This window comes from Harpia harpyja, chromosome Z (genome assembly GCF_026419915.1).
Source record: "Harpia harpyja isolate bHarHar1 chromosome Z, bHarHar1 primary haplotype, whole genome shotgun sequence".
Taxonomy (NCBI): domain Eukaryota; kingdom Metazoa; phylum Chordata; class Aves; order Accipitriformes; family Accipitridae; genus Harpia; species Harpia harpyja.
The window spans coordinates 62,691,114-62,711,034 of record NC_068969.1 but is presented as its reverse complement, the minus strand read 5'-3'; the positions used below and the strand labels follow the sequence as shown (position 1 = coordinate 62,711,034).

Genomic DNA, 19,921 nt, shown 5'->3' with positions numbered 1-19,921 from the left:
TATTTGTCAGGTCGGCTCCCCTTCCCCTCCCACCGCCGCTTATTTTGCAGCCGAAAAGTTATGCGCTTGCAGGGCTTACGCTGTAGATACCCTAGTGCTTGCTCATCTTAAAGGCTGGCAAGGGAAGAGCGTGTTTTTACTTCCAGCTCAGTGTGGCTGTGCGCGGGGTTACTGTCGGTCACTGCTGGAGGGCGTGCACGTGTTGCTCCGCTTGCTTTCCTTTCCTTCGGAGTGAAGGGGGGGGAGGGCGGATCTGTACCTCCGATCCTTCAAACCACATTTCTGGTTTCCCTTCAAACGCTTCTGGCGAAATGGTAACACAAGCCCGTAGTGCTCCGCGATTACCTGGCAAAGTAATTTTCAGCAGCCCCAGTGGTACACTGCGTGAATGAGTCTTCTGTTGCACGCAAAGCTTATACCAATGCTGTATAGATTTTAGCATGAAAGGATTACTTCGAGTGAGAATTTTGATCTTGGATCAAGCGTTAAGTGCTCAAAAGAGACTTACGAAACCTCTAGACCAACACCAAACCTTTCTTTCTGAGCTGCCAGTATGTGATGGAGAAAAGAGTTAAAAGAAAAAAAAATTCTGCAGTCTTTTCTAGGAGCAAATTGAAATGCTCACTCACTCTGGAAGAGCTGGGTATCTCTACAGCGTTAAAACCACAGTGGTGAGGCATCCACAGCAATTTTTAAAAGAGCTAAAATCAGTATGTTGTAGATGTGTTTACTGAGACCGGACACGTGAATCCTGCAGCTGGGTTGAATTTTGCACATGGAGGGTCTATATACATACTTTTTGTAGGTACAGTTTACCCAGTCTCAATTTGGCCTCTTGTATTTATTCCACAAATTTACCCTGTGGTCCTTAACCAGGAAAATCGGGTGAGGAGCCTGTCCCTCTGTGCTGTATGTAGCTACAGCACCACTGTTCCCTGTGTTCCAAGGACATTGCTGTAAAGAATGGTGAGGATGACCCTAACTGGCCTGTGAACTGAAGACTTGGGTTATCCTCGGGGTTTTTTAGCTCAGTTTCAGGAATGTTTGTAGTTCTTCCTGATGCTGTAATCACTTTTTTCTCTTTAACTGTCTTAACAGCAGGATAGGCTCTCAAAGCACAACACAGCAGTCCTCCCTTGGCCTAAAAGAGACCAAAATTGAAGGAAATTTAATGCTGCAAGAATTTGTAACATGATACATGTTCCCATTTCTTGTACACCACTCCATAAAAGCAACTTAAGTACAGTTTAACTGTCATTACATAGCTGCACAAGAGATAAACGAATTTTTTTTGTTCTTTCACGAGCTACAGATTGCTCCTGTTTAGCTACTCAAGCTGTAGCACAGGCTCACACAAACAACACGGTCTTGCACAGCAATGTAAAATTAAGCAGTAAAGAATTTAGGAAGAATGTTTCCTTACTCTTAGAAGCAGCTTTGCGATTTGCTATAGAGTTAAATGCTTCCATTGTTTTCCTTCCCCCTTGTGTTTTTTGGTGTTTTTCACTGGGATCCCACCCGTCGTTCCCTTGTAGGCTTTCTTCTCTCCACTTCCAAAGCACTGATTGATTTCTTTTGCTCTCTTGCTTACTACTCTGTTGTTACCAGGTTGCTGTGTAAAGTTGTTTACTGGTCATCCCTGTGCTGTACAAAGGCACAAATAAATTGAGGGGAAATACTTAGATTTGCTGTGGGAAACAGGGGGTGGTGGTAGGAAACTAACCATTTTATCACTTTTACAGCCTTTGAAGTTATCCCCCCCCCCCCCCGGTTGCATTGCCCACACCTGTTGATGTAGATTTTCCACCTGTATTAGTTATCTTTCACTTCAGAAATATTTAAGGGAAACTGCACAATTGCTGTTTACTAAGTACTGAACTGTCTGGGGGCCCATTATACATACCAGTAACTCTTCTGACTTCCTCATGAATACAAAGTTTATCAAAGCTCTAATTTTTGTTTCTCTAGTGGGATAATATCTTATTTACATTTATTTACACAATTTTATTGTCTCCTGAATTTTGTAGTAGCTGTAGACTTGCATACATACCAATGAAGAAACAGGTTTTATACTTTGAAGATAAAAGAAGTGTCAGCATGCTTGGGAGGACAGAATTACGAGGTAAATTGGGTCTAGATAAAAAAATCTTTTGATGAGTAGCATACCAGAGCTGGTATTGCAGTCCCTTCCAAAAGACCGTGCCTTCCATGGATTGTGTTCTGGATCTGTTCTTGTGAGTGCTTGCACTTCCTGTGCTCTTCCTTTCCCTTCTTCCTTGTCGTCTGTCCTTGCTCTACAGGCCTTTGTCCCTCCTTGTGTCACTTCAGTGGTGACTCTGAGTTGCAGCTAGGAATCTCAGACTGCAGCAGCAGAAAATGTTGTGCTTCAGGCAAGAGCATCTCTTCTCATCTGTCTCACAGTGATTGTGTTTGAAAAGCAGATAGACACATATAAAGCGTTTTCAAGCACCATTCCTGTCCTGCTATATTTTAAGATGGTTTTACACTCTAATCTGGACAGCTTAAACTGTAAAAGAGCTGTTCTTGAAAAGGGTATTTTCTACCCAAGGGTAGAAAGCTCATGCTTCTACAGCGTTTCTAACAAGACTGGACATGTCTCCCCAGCTTGGAAACTAAGCCAGTTGAGCTGGAATTTTATTGTAAACTGGATTGTCTTTAAAAATAGCATGGAGTTCAGTTTCCTTGGAATTGGAGCCTTGTTTAGTGGAATATTCATTATCCAGCCTACAAAGGCAAAAAATCCAATTATACCCGATGTTGTGACACCCTCAAAAGTCCTGTATGGTAAAGACAGAAGTTAGGATCTTTAAGTGTTCATTTTCAGCTTCCTTTTTAGGATCAGGAATTTTAGAATTAGAAACTAGAATGACATTATCTCAAATGTGGGAGTTTTTTGGTCAGATTTTTTTTTCCCCATCAGCAGGAATATTGTTAGCCTCCTTAGGCCTTGGTTAAGACTTCAGTCACGTATCTGGGACTTCTTAAACAGATTTCTGAAATGATTTAATGAAAACATGTGTGATAAATGAGGCCGGGTATGGAACTAGAGGGACTTAATTTTTTGTAAGAGGTTCACAGTCTGCAAATACAGCGCTCCAGGTACATGAAAAATGTTTATGTGCTGCAACAACTGTCTTCATATTTGGTGTTTACAAACTACCTGGTTACTGGCTGGAAGTGTTGTGCATTACTGCAGTACAAACGGTAAAATATGTTGTGAGAATTATCATGCGTAATAAATGATAGTGGTAATAAATGCTTTTGCATCAGGCTGGAGGTAAAATCATAAAGCAAAATATCATGAGGAATTCAAAGTCAAAAAGAGGATAAGTGGAAGTTAGTTGTTGTACAATAAGCTTTCCTCTCCAAGAAAAGTTGAGTTCTCAGTTTCTTTGTTTTCAAATGGATGTCCAACATACGGTTAAATTAAGTGGTGAATATTTCTCTCTATGTGCGTGAAATCTGGGTATTCTTCTCAACTGAGGTCCCTTTAAATTTTCTTTAAATGCTCAAACTGTGTCCCACAGTGTACACACAGGTGCTGCAGGCTGAGAGACTGACAAGCATACACACACTTGCAATTGATTGCAAGAGTAGGGCTTTCAAACAATCCCTTTTGGTCGTGCCCAGTTACTCTTCAGGGTTTGTCAGCACAATGATTGGCACTGTACAGGTCTGAAATAACAGTGAACTGTGGCCACTTGGCTGTGAAAATGTTCTACCTTTTTAATAATTCTTCTGTTAATACTGTGCAGCTTTTATTTTCATGCCAAAATGGTAACACACACTGATGAGCACAATGAACAAGCTAAATTCTCTGGCACTAACTGTTCCTTACAGCTTACAGATCTACACTGTGTCTAAACAGCCTTGTGCTCTGAACAAAAGCTTTCCTATTGGAGAAGTAACTCCCTTTGATTTCAAGAACTGTGCTGAACTCAATAATCTCTTCCTGTTCCATGGCTGAGGAATTGAGGGGTTTAATACTGGAAGAAAACAAATGAAAAAATCTCTGCAGCATGGCAATTTAAAAACATATAGTTCAGTATGGAAACAAATGTGGAGCCCAGCCCTCTTACCTAGGGAAGCAAGCACATTCATTTTTATTACAGTAAGAGCAGGATTATTGCTTTACATCATATGCTGGTTATTTAATTTTCCTTTCAGAGGCTGTAGCATGCTCTGGGTAATTACCTGTTAGCAATAACTAAAGCCTCTGCCTGGGTCTGAGACCTGGCTTTACAACCCCAGCTGGTTGAAGAGACTAATCAGTACACAGACAATAAATACAGCTATCTAGGAGTTAGAAACAATGGGGATATGCCTGGCAATTTTCTTCTCCATAAAGGTAATATTGTCTTGATAATTCTTCAGATTGCCATTATAAAATACAAATTGGACATTTTAGTGTTGAACTGAATAAAACTCTAAATCATATGGTTGAATCCCTGTTCTTTGAATTAAGCCCAGAGCCTGCAATACAATGTAGACTGAATTGAGCAGTCTCAAGCCTTCCCTTTGTTTCCCTGATTTCAGTAATTTTGGCACTGGTGTGAAGTCATCACAGCTTGGTGTATCTTTACCAGGGGTTGTATTAGTTCAGCTATTCCTAAAGGAAATAGTGGGTGGGTGAAATGGAGGTAGAATGTCCATGGCACAGAAACACCATTTGAATTTTTTAGATTTGTGGGTTTAATTTATCTTCCTCCTTTTTCTATTCAGTTGTTGTTGGGGGGGGGGGTGTACACATTCTTCCTGCCTCTACATTATCTCATTATATGGCATATGAATCCTAAGTGTGGTGCTTGATATAGTTCAGATGCAGGATGTGGGTCTTGGCTATGAGGACTGTTTTATGTGCTAATGTCAGTGCCATTAAAAGAAGGGTACAGTATATACATTTTTCCAGACCTGATACTAACAATAACGAAAATATGAACCCCAATGCAAATGGTTGCAAGAAGTCTGGGTTTGGCTGCTGAACTGCACACACTTGTGATCCTATTTAATCAACAATGTAGAGATGCTCTAATCATGAGTAATTTTTGGCATTCTTGACTTATTACATAAGCAGTTCTCTGAATTGGCTTCTAAGGTGCTAAGAAGAGTTACAGTAAAGTACACTAGCAACCTTCGTAATTGTGTCCCCCTCAGGGTCACCTGGAGCTTTGCAGAATGCAAGGCAAAATCCTTTTCCTGAAAAGAAAAAAAAGTGAAGGGTTTTGTAGAGGTCTTTTAGTGCCCGCAAAACTTGTCTCGCCTGAACATGCCTGAAAGAGGAGACTGATGCATTTTCTGTGATTCCTGAATATAAAGGAGGATATTGACTTCTGGCTGGGGATATGGGTAATGTTGGTTACAAAGGTTATCTGTCAGGATGATTCTTCACAGCCAAGAGATTTTACTTCTGTTTCAATAGTAGCCATGCACACTTGGAAAGAGAAGTTCTGTCCAGTTTTAGGCCACAGGGGTGTCTTGAATTAAGTGATGGCCAAACCTTTGGTGGCAGTTATGTTTTACATTTTACAGCTCGACATTTTTTGTTCCATACGTACACCAAACAAAAGCAATTAACTCGCTTTGCTTTGCGTGTCTCTGCCCATCCTAGGAAGCATTCAGCTCACTTCTGCTCAGGCACTGCCAGAATAACAACAGAAAAAGCTGTCAAAAATAACCAAAAAATCCTACCCAAGTACAGCAGGATCCAAAACATCTTCAGCTTTGAATGGGATGGTGGAGCCTCTAGGTGCTGTAGTGCATCAGCACATGAAATCCGTGTGAGAAGGGGACAAGGACCTACAGCTCCAAACTCCAACTGCATCTCTTCCACCTTCAAAAACAGTGGCCTTGTCCAAGGCTTAAAAGTCCATGTGCAGATTAAGTAAAAGGGACATACATCCTTTCAGTTCCTCCCGTAAGTTATTTGGAAGTTTCTCTTCACATTATTTTTAAATACTTAGCCTGGGCAAAGTGTTTTTTGTCTGGAGCAAGGGTATAGAGGAGTGAGGGTCTTTGTAAAGGAGAGACCTAAACTTACCTTCTTTTACACAGTATTGGGGGATCTGCACTATGCATGGGGCTCAACCTGTGCACAGCTTCCCTGGCAGAAGAAATCAGATGTTGTTCATAGTGATTTGTACCAGACAGTTTCTTCTGTCTTCTTGCATGTAACTGCACATGAAAATCCCAGAATCACACAGGCTCAGTGTGGGACTTTCTAAGAATTTGTACTAGTCACAGTCTAGTGTTGGCAAGGGGGTTCAAGCTGTATCTTTTATTGCTTACAGATCACTTAGAAAGGCAGCCCATGTGCAATGTGTTTATGAAATCTGAGTCAACATACTTTGAAGCTGTCAGACAATTGTCCTCATGATTCCAAACTTCTATCTTAAAAAGTAATAATTTATATATATTATATAAATATATATATATAAAAAAAATAGGATTAATGTACCTAGATGGGGTTTTTTATCTATTTCAAGTTGAGCATCTCAGCAGCTTAACTAGGAATGGAACTAGACTCTTCACTTGTGATGGGTACGCCATGACCAAACAAGTGATGCCAAAGTTTATGCTAATTTAACATATCCATGGCCTAGTATTGTGTGTGTTTCTCTGGGTAAGAATGAAAACTTATCTGTAACTGATAAAACTGGAAGAGGGATATTTTCAGACTATGCTGCCATGTCTCGAAATTATCACCATCCTATTGAGTATAGGTCTTGCTTTGTAGCCTTGTTTCAGGAAGGTTTAACTGCCTTCCTTAGTCAATGTTAAGTCAGAAAAGATGGGACAAGAAGTAGCGAAGAAAGAATGGTATGTCAAATTGGACAGAGAAGAGCTGATAGGTAGAACAGCTAAGCTGAAAATAGAAGAAGAGCCAGTAAGAAGAGGTTGGTTGACAAAGAACTCTTGAGGTGAGTTTTAGGAAAGAGAAGGATAGAAGGCCAAAGGATTTTGCAGCACAGAAGAGGAAATGAAATATCAGGAAAGCTTAATTTTCCTTTTGAAAATGTAATAGTTTTGTTAACAGCTGTCTGACCAACAGGAGAGCCCACCTCGTGTGCATGTGTGTGTGATACAGTGAGAGCTTTTGCCCAGGCCCCTTAGGAATTAACCTTCCAGCAGTTAACCTACCATCTGTTTGGCAAGCTACAGAGGCGTATCAAGAATGGATTACTATGGGTAATAACCATAACTTTCAGGAAAGCTATGGTTTTCTTCTAGCTTTTTTCATCACTGGTTCTTACTGCATATTTCAGTATATTCAGCATATTTGTCTTCACTGGGTCTCACAAGGCTGGTCTGCATTGCACTGGACGGTCTTCAGGGAATCATTCCTGAGCAAATATTCATGCAAGGTTTGACCAAACAGTAGCCTACTTCATGCACACTGACTGTGTCCACAGGAGAATAGTGCTCAGCTGTAAATTCACTTTCTTCCTTACTAAGAAGTAGCTTCCTTGTGTAGACAAGCTCTAAGTCAGTTTGTGTTTAAACTAGCAGTATATTGAGATGGAGGAATGCCTTCCAGTAATTAGACATATTTGCAGCATGTCCCAGCAATTCAGTGATTTGCTGACTTGAAATAGCAAACTCCCTGTGTGCATGAGCCAGCCTTTAACACCAGTCTGCAGTGGTGTAATGTAACTGAAGGCATTGGATGCACCCTGGTTTATCCTGTCACAGAGACTGGCTCCATGGGCTGCTGTTAACTAGCAAGGCTAGTACAGGCTAGGGGATAGGGACAAATAAAGGAAGTCTCTTTTGTAGGGAAGAAGGTAGAGGTAGGAGAAAAGTACAAGGGAGTATGAGGTATGCACTGGAAAGACAGGAAATCACATTGGTTATTCCATGGAGATAATTCTCTGTGCCCAGCATGGGAACTTGTTGATATTTGCTTTTGTACTACATTATTCCTTAGGATAAATATGGATTAGATGGTTTAGAAACCAGTCTTGTCAAAGAGAAAAGAGGTAAAACCGTGTGCTCCAAATACATTCTCACCTGTGTATAATTTGCATAGTTGCATTAACACCAATGGATGAGGATTTATCCATTTATTTAAAGCTCATTAAACACATGAGTAATTAATTAAGCTTGTGAGAATTTGAAAAGCACAAACTTTGCTATGAGAGACTCAGTTTTAACTATCTCCAATGTTGTCTTGCAGCTAGCCATAGGTGTGCAGGATTTGGATGTCATTTGTATGTGCCAGAAGGAAGCTTTTCACATAGATTGGTTTGACAGAAGGTTTTGAAAAGATTTTTCCTTTAATATGTGCATGTGAGGCCCAGGTTCTCTAATGCAGCTCCATATAAATCAGTAGTATTATTTTAGCTGATGAAACTGTAATCGCTAACTAGCAGAAAATACTGCCATCTTGATCCATGAATATATGAAAGGCTGAAATGAAGTTTACCATTAGTTTACCAACTGGACTTGAACTGATTTTGTAGGAAAGATCAGGGCTGATTTTGTCCTGTCCATGACTGGGGACTCTCCTTTATTGTGTGTTTATATGGAGCTGAGCACAACTTGGTTTGGGCTGTAGCTGGTCTCCACCAATGTAAAATAATCACTCCTCTGATCAGAGCACAGGGAGGAACTTGATTCAAAGGTGAGTGATAGTTATTTGTGGAAGTGTCAGAAGTGAGGTCATGTTGTGCATTGCTTCACAGCCCCTCTCTCCTATACCATTACCTGGATGGACTGTTGCATTCAGTTTCTACTTCATAGCCATACATGGTTCCCAGTCGGTGCATCTTAAAGAAAGGAGAAAGGCCTGCCGCCTGCTCTGTACTGCTGCTGCCAAAACGCCACAGAATCCTAATAGCAAGACAAAGCTTAGCTGCCAGCAGTCTCCATCTAGGAAGCGCCAGGGAGTGCAAGTGAAAAAATGCACATACAAAAACTGACTGTCTGCAAATCAGTCCCAGGAACAAAAAGCTGGAAGAGCCAGGGTTTTGAGGTTCTCAGAAAAGTACAGGTAAAAGAAATGTACACAAGATTTGCCTGCAGTTGTGATAACTCACTGTAGGCAAGGGAACATGTAGTTAAGTGCAAAGTATATTACTGTTGATATTTGAAGACACGGGTCAAAACTAGAGTTTTGTTGCTGTTTTTCATAAAATCAGCTTTGCTTTTTCTTTGATTATCTTCACCAGAGTTTTCCTCAATAAATGATTTAGGCATGGAGGCCCACACGTTCTCACATCTTAGGCACATGACAGAAAACTGGTCAGTGAGAATGTTCTTTTCTAAAATTGCAATATAAGTGGCAAAGGGGTGTGTTTGACTTATTATTATTGCTAATACCAAGCAGATAAATTCCATATGTCAAAAAATTATTTGTGCATGGCAGGTAAACTATCAAACAGTGAGAGCATCTCTGAACAGCAGTGGCTTATTCAAGTCTCCAGAGTCAGTTCCAGTTGGTAGGGGAGCCAGTAACTCCTGTACTGCTGGAAAATTTTGAAAACTGAAATGCGGAGGCTCGCATAGAGCTCTGGTAGCAGTCACAGTACTGGCAGTAGATTTACATTGACATTCCCAAGGTGGCTGATACTGTGCAAAGGGAGGAGGTGCCTCAAAACTCCTGACTGCTGGTCCTCCTCTAAGCAGTTAGAGCATAGTGGGATTTTTTTACTGTATGTTTTCTTGTGAGAACAGGTCTTCCAGCCGTGGTGCTGTAGTTGGTTTGACTCCTCCTCCGGCTCCCCTGTGGCAGTGTGTGCAGCTGAGCGTGTTTGTGATATAGCAGTATGCAGGTGTACTTTTCCAGTTACGCTCTGTTCCTTTGTAGGGAGAGTAACGTGGAAAAACAGGGTGGGAAGATCCCTTAAGAAGTCATTTTCTCCACCATGTTATTCCAAAGTAGGATCAACTAAACTTAAACTTTTCCTAACGGAATAGCTGGTCAAATTTCCCCAGGGTACTGGGTGAAAAACTGCCATGGGTTGACACAGTGAGGGAATTAAAGATATAGCAACATTAAGATAATAGTGTAAATCAAGATGGATTCCTGCTTCTTGCCATCATTTGTTGCAGTCATTTTTACAAAGTGGTAATATATAAGAAGGGTTATATTCCAGCTGTAGCCTTCAGGGACACACCTGCACAGGGGCAAGAGCCACTAGGCTGCTTAACGCATAGAGGATGCTCAGTTCTCCTTGAAAAACGACCCAAAGAAACCCCTGAAAGAAAGAACATTTCTTTTTTTCTCTAGAAGGAGTTTGTTCTTGTGTAGGCAGCATCGGAATGCATCCACGAATCACTGCTGTTTCTATTTGTCCGCATGCAACAAGCTAATGAAGAACAAGCTAACCGAACAGAACTGATAAAAACGTTGATAATTATTCTCTGAAAGCTCTGATTTGTGGCTGATACAAAACTGAAAAGTTTGTTCTTCTCAAGGGTATTTCCTGTTTGTTTGCTGCCTTACACTTCTTTCTAGTTCTTCCTAGCTTTTCTTGGTTTGGGGACATTTTTTTTAACTGTGAAAGGGTGGCAGCAAGGACAACGGAAAGAGAACAAAGAAGGTGGAGTCCTTTTATACTTGAGTTTAGGGTAAGAAATTTTTTTTAATTCTGTAGGCAGCAGATATTTTTCATTCTTACTTTGCTAAGAAACCTATCACCCATTTTTAAAGGCTAATTCTGGGGACAGAAAAGCTTCAGTGAATTTCCCAGTTAGCTCTACAGCCTTGGTTCCATCCGTGCAGCCTGAGATTTCCCAGCTGTAATACCCTACAGCTCACATTGCTACATATGATCTTGTGTGCAGGAATCTATTCAGGGCACAGTATTACCTTATTTACACAATGTTACGTGCTTATATGTCTAAACCGTAATTGCACAGGGAGGAATTTTGCATAAGCTTTCTGCCATCAGAGATTTATTTATCATGAATACTGGAGCATTTATAAACAGATCATTAATATTACCTTTAAACAGTACCCTAATCGTTGTGCGCAATGTCTAGAAGAGGAAAAAAAAAAAGACATTGTAGGTCCAGAGCTGTGACTCCAGAGTGTTCCAAAGAAATTCTAGCGATTGTTGGCAGCTTCGAAGGTACTCATCTGTGAGAGTTGACTTGATCATTCATTGAAAATGAAAACAACCTAGGAAAATTAAACCTGAATGCCCAAACTCAAAAATTTCCAAAGCAGTCTTGGGAGAGCAAGAGTGAAATTCTGAACCTATCGCTTTGAGTGGATTCTTTAAAGTAGCAGAAATTGGGACAAACACTTCCCAACTTCCCATTTAATTGAGGACTAAAATCACTGGGCAGCTTTTAAAATACAGCCTTAATTTACTTTTCAGAGCCAGTGAACTGCTTTGCCTTGATGCACTAAAGGGACTGCAGAACATGCAGATGGACTGCACAGAATCTTTCTGTCCCTGAGAGAAACACTAATCCCGATCAATAGCAGGTTGAATCTGAAGATGACTGAACTTCTTCTGTGGAAGAAATTTCTGGATGATAAACATCTATTGTAAACAAGACCCCTTCTGTATGTTAACAGGCATCCATGTAGTTTCGTGTCTTTTTAAGACCAAAAAGTGGTGATGGAATGGGGAAAAGAAAAATTAATAATGACCACATGGGCCTGGTTCAACAGGAAATATACTTGGTGAAGAAACTCTGGATCTGAAGTTGAGCTGCTGAAGTAACACCCAGTTAATCAGCCCAGTGTGTGCTTAGAGGGAATACAATCCTGCAGGAATGGATGAGACCCAAAGCCCATCTAAATCATCTCTAAAAGTGATCATAACCAGATGCATTACAAAATGGCATGTGAACACTGAAGTAGCTCTACAAAGCTGTATTAACTCCTAACTGCCTATGATTATCACAATATGTGATGTATGAACTACTAAAAGCACTAATGGAAAAAAATGTTTTTACAGAAATGGGATTGTATAGGTTTCCTATATAGTTTTCTTGATCATAGCTTCTTATGAGGTAACACTGTTTCTGGCACGGGGATTGCAAGAATTTGTCAATGTTGTATTTCATTGATTTTAATGAAGAAAATAGAATATGCAAAAACCTAAAATGCATGTTCATCTTGTGGTTGACCTTAAGAGAGCTTTATATGGTAGCATAGGAATTAAACTTGTCTTGCATCTCTCTGTATGGTCTGTATCCTCTCTTCTTAGTGTTACATACCCATCAGTTTTCTCGTGCCTTCCATTTCTTTATATAGCTCTTTTGGAAACTAATAGTTTTGAGCTGATTGCTAGGAATCATTTTCACTGCAGGTTTCTTTCTGGTGGACTACAATGATTCAATAGCCCACACATCACCAAAGAGGAGTCCTGGAAATCTCGGTCAAAAAACTTGTCCCTGATCATAACTTCCTTTAGAAAGATATGAAAGTCAACACTGATGAACAGCTTAGGGAGGAAGCCTGGACAGAGATCACAGGATACAGCAATTGTAATAAAATTCTTTCCTCAATGTGCAATAAGAAAGTGGACAAGTTTTTACAGCTATCAAGAAAAACAACACAAACGGATATCTCATTGCTCTGTAATTCTGATGGGGCTAATGCTGAAGACATTGCTTTTCTCAAGGAAAAGAAAATATTTTATTGGCTGCCAAGGAGAGGCCTGATCTAGTGGATCCTGACTTGGGAAGAAAAATGACCAGAATGTTTTGTTCCTTATAAGGTAGTAGAGTCAGTAGAGCTAGCTAACTCCTGTACAGTTATGTGCAATACTCTGAGGCCTAAGAAATGGAGGAAACAGCTAATAGGAGAAATAAGAAGCCCCAGAATTACTAGTTTTTGTGGAGGGTCTGGCTAGCATGACCACGAGCAAGTACAGCAGGATAGAATGACTGTGTAAAGACTTGAGGACAGAGAAATGGAGGTTGATTGTCTTGTCCTTCTCCAAAAGTACTGGGCCTCCAAAATGTTACATTATTCTTGCTACGGGTGCAGATGGGAATATGCTGAAGCAGAAGCATCTAAGTGAGAGGGAGGTCCTCTAAGCTGAAGAGAAACAGAAAGAACCTCTTCCGACGGAGAAAAAGGGTCTAGATACTGACGTCAGTGAGTTTTGATGCTGGACAATGAAGTGACAGCATTTCACAGTTGGGCATGCCACATGGGGATAAAGAGGAAAACTGGCCAAGAACGGTAAGGAGGGACGTGGCTTAGGTACTGGAGCCTCTGTGGAAATGTACAATAGCTTGTGAGTCCATTGAATCCCCAGGAAGATTGCTGATATGCTGACCAGTGGCTGCACAGCCTCTGGCACCAACACTGGAGGCAAGACAGGATTTGCAGTAATGGGATTAGTCTCTCCAACTACCTGATGAGATCACACAGTAATGGACGGGGGGGTGGAGGGGCACCTGAGAAGATTAAACTCAACTGTGTCCTCTTCCTGCAGATGCTTGGGAGATAATTAACAGGCACAGGGAGATACCTGTTCTTCAGATTAAGACAAAATGAACAGAAGCAGGAACTGGCCCATATTGGAGCCAAGAAGGGGATTGTGTCTGCAGAGTAAGCTGGCTACACCCTAGATCCAGCCCCGGATGCCTGCAAGTAGCTAAAGAATGTAGAGGTCAAATCTGCTGCCTTGATAAAAGAGGTGGAAACATTCAGAAAGCGAAGCTGTTTCAGCAAGGCAAAAAGTTACAGCTGGCAGAACTCAAAAGCTGCCTGTTTTTTTATGTAAAAGCATAGTACAAAGCAAACCCCAAACTGAACAACCTAGTCAGAGGAGAACAAGTTAGGCTCTACAGAGCAGACTGCAGTGTCTGTTAAGTGTGGAAATCAGCAGGCAGTTCTGAGCAGCTCTGGAAAAATTGGGGGTTGATCAGAGATCCTTCATTCTGCAGAACGCATCTGTCTTGATGTCCGGGGAAACGCAAGACTTGAAGAGACACCTTTAAAGCTCACTTGCAGAAGGTGCTTCTTCAGCTGTATTAAGAGAACAAAAGCAAAACGTGGTCTTAGTCCTGTCTCTGGAAAAAGTCACTCCTGGAGAAGGAAGTGTAAGAGGTGTTTCTTGCCTCCTGGAAAGCAAGTCCTTGTAGGATGGCATGGACACACAAAAGGTCAGTAATGTGGAGTACTCATGAGCTCAGCAGAGGCCAGGGATGGGAAAAGAAGAGGAAATGGTTCTGACTACAACAACAACAAAAATGTAATTCTTTAAGGGCACTGTAGTTCATGGCAGGCAACAGGCCTGTATCCTCCCTTGTCATAGATGTGGAGACGTTGTCAGAAGGACTGAGACAGTCTTCGAGCTCTGCGCTGGAGGAAGCTGCTGTGAGGCTGAAGAACCTAAAAGCACACCTTTGCTTGGGTGGAGGCCAAGGGGCTCACTGACCTATGTATTGCAGTGAGGTTAGGTAAATAAAACCTTCCAGGGCCTGAGGATGGCTTGCTCTGAGTGTAACTCTTCTGCTGAGATTGGAGGCGAGGGATAGCATACTTTCCTCCATGTCCTCTGGTCATGCTGGCACTGAAGCAGGCTGTACAGTTATGGAGTAGTCCCCTCCTCTCCTTCTGATTCACAGGCTGGTTTTGAACACTTGACGGTGCATTTCCTTCCCTTCTTGAGTGTCATTATCTAGTGAAGGAAAAACATCACTTCCTAAAACCGATCCCCTTGCCACTAAGATTTGCACTAAACAGTGTTGTCTACAGCTCTAGAACTGTGGGTGAGAGAAGATTTGTTAATCAGGGACGGACTTTGTTAAAATTTAGAGGGGGCACTGTCAGCGTATGCAGTCAAATTCCCAAGCACACATCTCCACTGACTTAATGGAGCTACTCAAATACATGCTCTCTATGTAGGGTGAAGCTTTTGTAGTAATGAGCCCAGTGTAGGAGTCCTTATTCAGGCAAAAGTTGCATTGAGTTTCGTGAGGACTGACTGAGTAAGGATCTTAAACAGTCAAATTTTGATCTGTATTAAATAATTGTTTAAGGAACTGGAGCGCTGCAGCTGATGTGAAATGGCATTTGGATGGCCACAAGGAAATTCGGGTAATTGACCATTTTAACTCGCATCTCAAGGGCTAAGTTAGTGAAGTTTACATCCTGGTTGGTCCATTTTACACCAATGAAGATTTGCCCATCAGTACCTAAACTGAGGTTAGATAAAACCACATTGCATCCGTTTATTTGGCTTTCTTTGCATTTGATCGTGTTCTATGTCTACTTCACTTCTGTTTTGTGATGAATTTTTGCTTCCTTGTTCCAAGCACTGGGCTTGTTACTAGCATGAACATTTGTCATGGTAGATGGAGTGCAGAATTTTTAAAGCATGGGCTTTGTTCACATTGAACTTTTACATTCTGCATAGCTATCCATCCAATCACATTTCTCGCACAGAAACCCTGACTCGTGCAGGCTAGTCTATCCCTATAAAAGTTGTCTGGCAATGCACATGTAATGTACGCTGAAATATTTCTGCAGGAGTCTTGGTTTGGGCTAATTTTTGAAAGGCAGACAATTGCACAGAGGAAGGTTGAAATGTTAACACAAAAATACATTCACGCTGCATGCCATTATAAAGTATACCTCTGGGGAATCTAAGAAAGGAAGAAACTTAATATAAAATTAAAATTGCTACCTTACATAAGCTTCCAGTATTTTAGTTGGCGACTCTACATATTTTCTTTGTTCTTCAAACTATAGGTTAGATCCATGGTTGGGAAAATCAGCCTACTTCTGGCAAAGTCGAAGAGTTTTTACCACCGAAGTATTTGGCTGCATGTATATTTTACATCCAAAATGTAGTAATTTTGTTAACAGTGAGCTTCACAGCACCTTGTTGTATATAGGTAACTGCAGATGTAATTTTGCTTATATTTAATGTTAAGTGTTTGTGAGAAATTACAAGGCTAAGCTCATGGCAATGGGCTCTATTCTTAAAATAACAGCAGCCATTTGGCAACTAACCCTCATGAGAGATGGCTTTTAAATCACCCTTCTTAAACACGAGGTATGTTACATTAAGAAATGTTACCCATAACTGCTTAAATCGTGGCTTGCTCATATCTAAGCTTCAATGTATTTTATTTAAAGGACATAGAAGCATCTTATTAATGACTGCAGCCAGTTTGAGGCCTACGTTTATATAGAAAGATGGAGAGGATGAGAGCAAGCTCTTTTGCTGCCAGCAGGCACTGGGACAGGCCTGCAATATTCTCTGATTTGAGGGCAGTAACTTCCCAGATTCACTTCTTCACATGGCATAGATAAGCACTTCAAAGGTTCCCCACTGCAGGGCACAGTGGAGGATGTAGGGATATTTAAACCTTAGCCAGTGCTTCTGTTTCTCTCCAGGTGGAACAACTAAACAGCCTGTTACCTGTTTTTCTGTAAATAGAAGGATGGGAAGAAAAGTGAGCATGGCAGGTTGCAGTAAACAGCATGATGCAGTCACTTGTACTCACTAGGCTGTAAACCAGGCTGGCATGACTAACTCCCATGTTAGGAAACACAAATTGAAGCTAGAATGCTCAGTGAGAGCTTATGTTGCTATAAAATAATAATGCAATTATTTCTTACTAAAAGTTAGGAAGCTCCTTCCAGGAATACCTTGTGAAAGCTGTCACCATCCTCTGACTCAGATACTGCAAATCAAGGGAGAGTAAAACAAGACAGAGCAGATGCTTAAAATGCAGCTTAACCTTCAGTGTGTACCCCAAGATACAATAGTGAGGAATCTTGAAGCTATGGTTGTGCTACAAAGCTGTCAAATAATAGAAAAGAGGTAAGCAAAGCTCTTTGAAAGGTGATTTTCTAAATAGAAGTATTACTAATCTGCTATCTTTCCTGCTTCCTGAACTCAGTCCAAACTAGGTCATCTAGGGTTAAAAAGAGCTTGGATTTCCAGATGAAATACCTCAACAGCTGACTGCAAAAGGTGTATTAAACTGTGGCTTGCTTTATTGCTGCAAGCTGTCTTAGACCTCTTCAGTTTATACAAGGCATTTCTTGATGTGCTTGACTAAGCCCACAGTCTTGTCAAAGTATCCTGACCTTAGGAGCCATCAATCTTGCGGGCTCAACAATGGTGAGTTCTGGCTTGTAGAAGTTACAAGTACGAAGAAACAACTTCTTCCTCAGCAAGAACACAGCGTGTCTTCCTATTTTCAGTTCCACCCCTTCATTCCACTACATAATGTCTTTTCCATGAACAGCAATTTACGTGACTTCTGACCTCTCAGTAACTGGCGTAGCTACAAGCCTTTTGCAGCTCCGCAGCTCTTCCCTTGCACCCAGCCTTGGACCCTAGTGTGGGCTGCTTGTTCATGCTTGCAAAAGGACATTGTGGTGAGGGAACAGGTTGAAGGAGAAGACTAGCCTTTGGAAAAGAAGAAAGGATCAGGTCTAATCTGAAAGTGCATGTCATGGGAACTGTGTATTGGGCATCACTGGCACGCTTATAGTAGCAGGGGGCTGCAAGGGAGGAGGGCATGAACTCCACTGTGCCAGTCACAGCCACCTTCAGCCAGCTTTGAAAGGGATGAAAACAACCCACCGTATGCCAAAACCTCAACTAATGAGAGCAGCACATGGCACCTTTGCTCTAACGTATTTAAGAAAGAGCAGCAGCCTCTAGGGCAGGAGACACTGGAGGAGACATGAGGAGATCTGTGAGGAGATGGAGGAGGAGGAAGTGGAGGAGACACACGGAAGGGAGAGACACAGTCTTGGAGGGAGGCACTCCATGCCAAAGCAGGAACACCCTGGAGGGAACTGTGGCCCATGGAGGACCCATGCCCGAGCAGGGGCATCCCTGGAGGGACTGTGGTCCATGGAGGACGCACTGTGAAGCAGAGGAACAGTAAGAGTCAAGGAGCAGTGGAGGAAAGTTAGTAAGAAGCAAGGAATAGCAGGAAGAAGCCATTACACGCTGACCCAAACTTTCCACATTGCCCAGTGCCTCAGAGAAGGCATTGGGAGGGACTGAGCATAACACCTATTGAAAGCGAGGGATGTTGAGGCTAGGAAGGGGGTGGAAGAGGTGGTTAACTGGAGCTGAGCTTGGGGAGGGAGAAAAGGTCTTTCCTGAAGTGTTCAATTGTTTATGTCTTCTTTTTTTCCTCTCAGTGCCTGAATCAGTAGTTGAAATTTTGTGTGAAGTGGCAATAAATTAAGCAGAATTCCCTGACTGAGACTGCTGTGCCTGCAGAGACCTGTCACGCTTTCCATAGGACACAAAAGCCAACATAGTGTTTGCTGTGGATGTAAGACTTGGAAGGTACAAATGTCTCTGAGAAGTCTCTAGGAGCCCCATGTGCTCATCCACTCTGAAAACTCAAGCCACCCAAATAAAAGTATAGTCGGTATTATTCTTAGAAACTATTCCAGCATGGCTATTGACTTTGTGTTTGTACAGCCTAGCCATTGGATCTGACCGTGCCCCCTTCCCTTGTCATCCATCTTGTACCATTTGTCAGCGCTTGTCTCTCAGTGACCTGATGCCACTGTCATGCAACCAGGAGAATGCAAAAGCGGAGAAATGCTGTCCAATGGTGCACAAAGATTTCCCACCATCCTACAGGTATTTTAATGGAGCAAACTAAATTAAATGCTCCATTTGCTTCTCATGAACAGCTGTATATTAGCTATTTAATTGGAAAATGTTGTCCAAATGCTTTAACAGTTGGCACAGGTACCGATTTCCAGAATTTAAAAAATCCAGCCTTCTGACAATACTGAAAAAACCCACACTTTCCTTAGAGGAACGTGGTTTAAGGAGGCACCAGTAGCAGGGCAATTTTCACCTTGCTCTTTGCTATTGACGTAGCACTGTTTCCACTCATGTCAGGTCACTAATTCTTTTGAATACCCTATGCAGTATACCCACTCTCTTTCAAACTCTGTGCTACATGGGATTGAGCCATAACACTCTGCTGACAGTAAACTAAATGTACTCGTTCTCCCTGTGTTCTGAGTAAACATGCTGAAATTATTTATTTTAGAATTTGAAATTATGATCCAGTAAATGTTTGGAAATGTGTAAAGATGGAAAGCTCTAGTATAGGGTGAAAAACACACAGCTGCATTTATATGTTAAAGAGTCATTTTTTATTTCAGTTTTACAACCAGACGAAGGTACAAACAGTGTGAAGTTTAAGTCAGTGAAGTTATGTAGCAACTACCCTGGGGAAACCAAGATCAGAACCAGGAGCTTTTTTATTTTGTCCAGCCCTGAGCCTCTCCATGAGATGGTGGCTGAGGGAAGGAGCTTGGGTCACTGCTGAAATGAATGTGTCAGCTTTTATTCAGTGTAGAAGGGTCCGTGTTATTAATTTGAATATTTACTGCTATCTGTGAGACTCCAGTGCATAGTATTATTTCACATTACCATCAGTCTGAGCTCTCCGGAGTTTGCATTCAGGTATTTGTATTTCTATGCCACTTGAAGAAATATAATGGTGGTAGGCTGCGCATCAAAATACAAGTCCGGAAACCTGCAGATAGAGTTCTCTCAATAACCATGTATCATCCAGATTGCTCATAATAAGGCAAAGCATTAACAGCATGAACGATAACATCAGCCACTTCACTGCAGAAGAGCAATGGCAGTACATTATGTCTGCAGAGGGAACCATAATTTAGATGCCTGCCTTTTGTGCGTTACTTGTTTTCATTCACAGAGCATTTTATGCATTGAAAATGCACTGTTACACCTTCACAGATTGCACTGCAGTGTTTTTAAGTGCTTCTGCCATGTAACAAGCAAAAAATGGGGAAGGGGTTGCACGATGGGTGATGTTTCTGGGGGAGGAGCCCATTTGGGAGGACGAGGGACTGTGACACCCTCAGCATCTGAGAATTTAATAATTGCTGAGATCAATATCACAGCCTATTTCTCAGGCAGCTAAAACACACTATCATTTACAGATTTTGTGC

At 41.5% G+C, this 19,921-nt stretch overlaps 1 long non-coding RNA gene across 1 annotated transcript; it reads left to right on the top strand.

Moving 5' to 3' along the window:
* The first annotated feature begins 1,893 nt into the window (after positions 1 to 1,893).
* Positions 1,894 to 12,119, top strand: LOC128137761 (uncharacterized). Its single transcript, XR_008233825.1, has 3 exons — positions 1,894 to 2,122; positions 5,630 to 5,935; positions 11,346 to 12,119. It is a non-coding gene; the product is annotated as an uncharacterized LOC128137761 (long non-coding RNA).
* Positions 12,120 to 19,921: the final 7,802 nt, after the last annotated feature.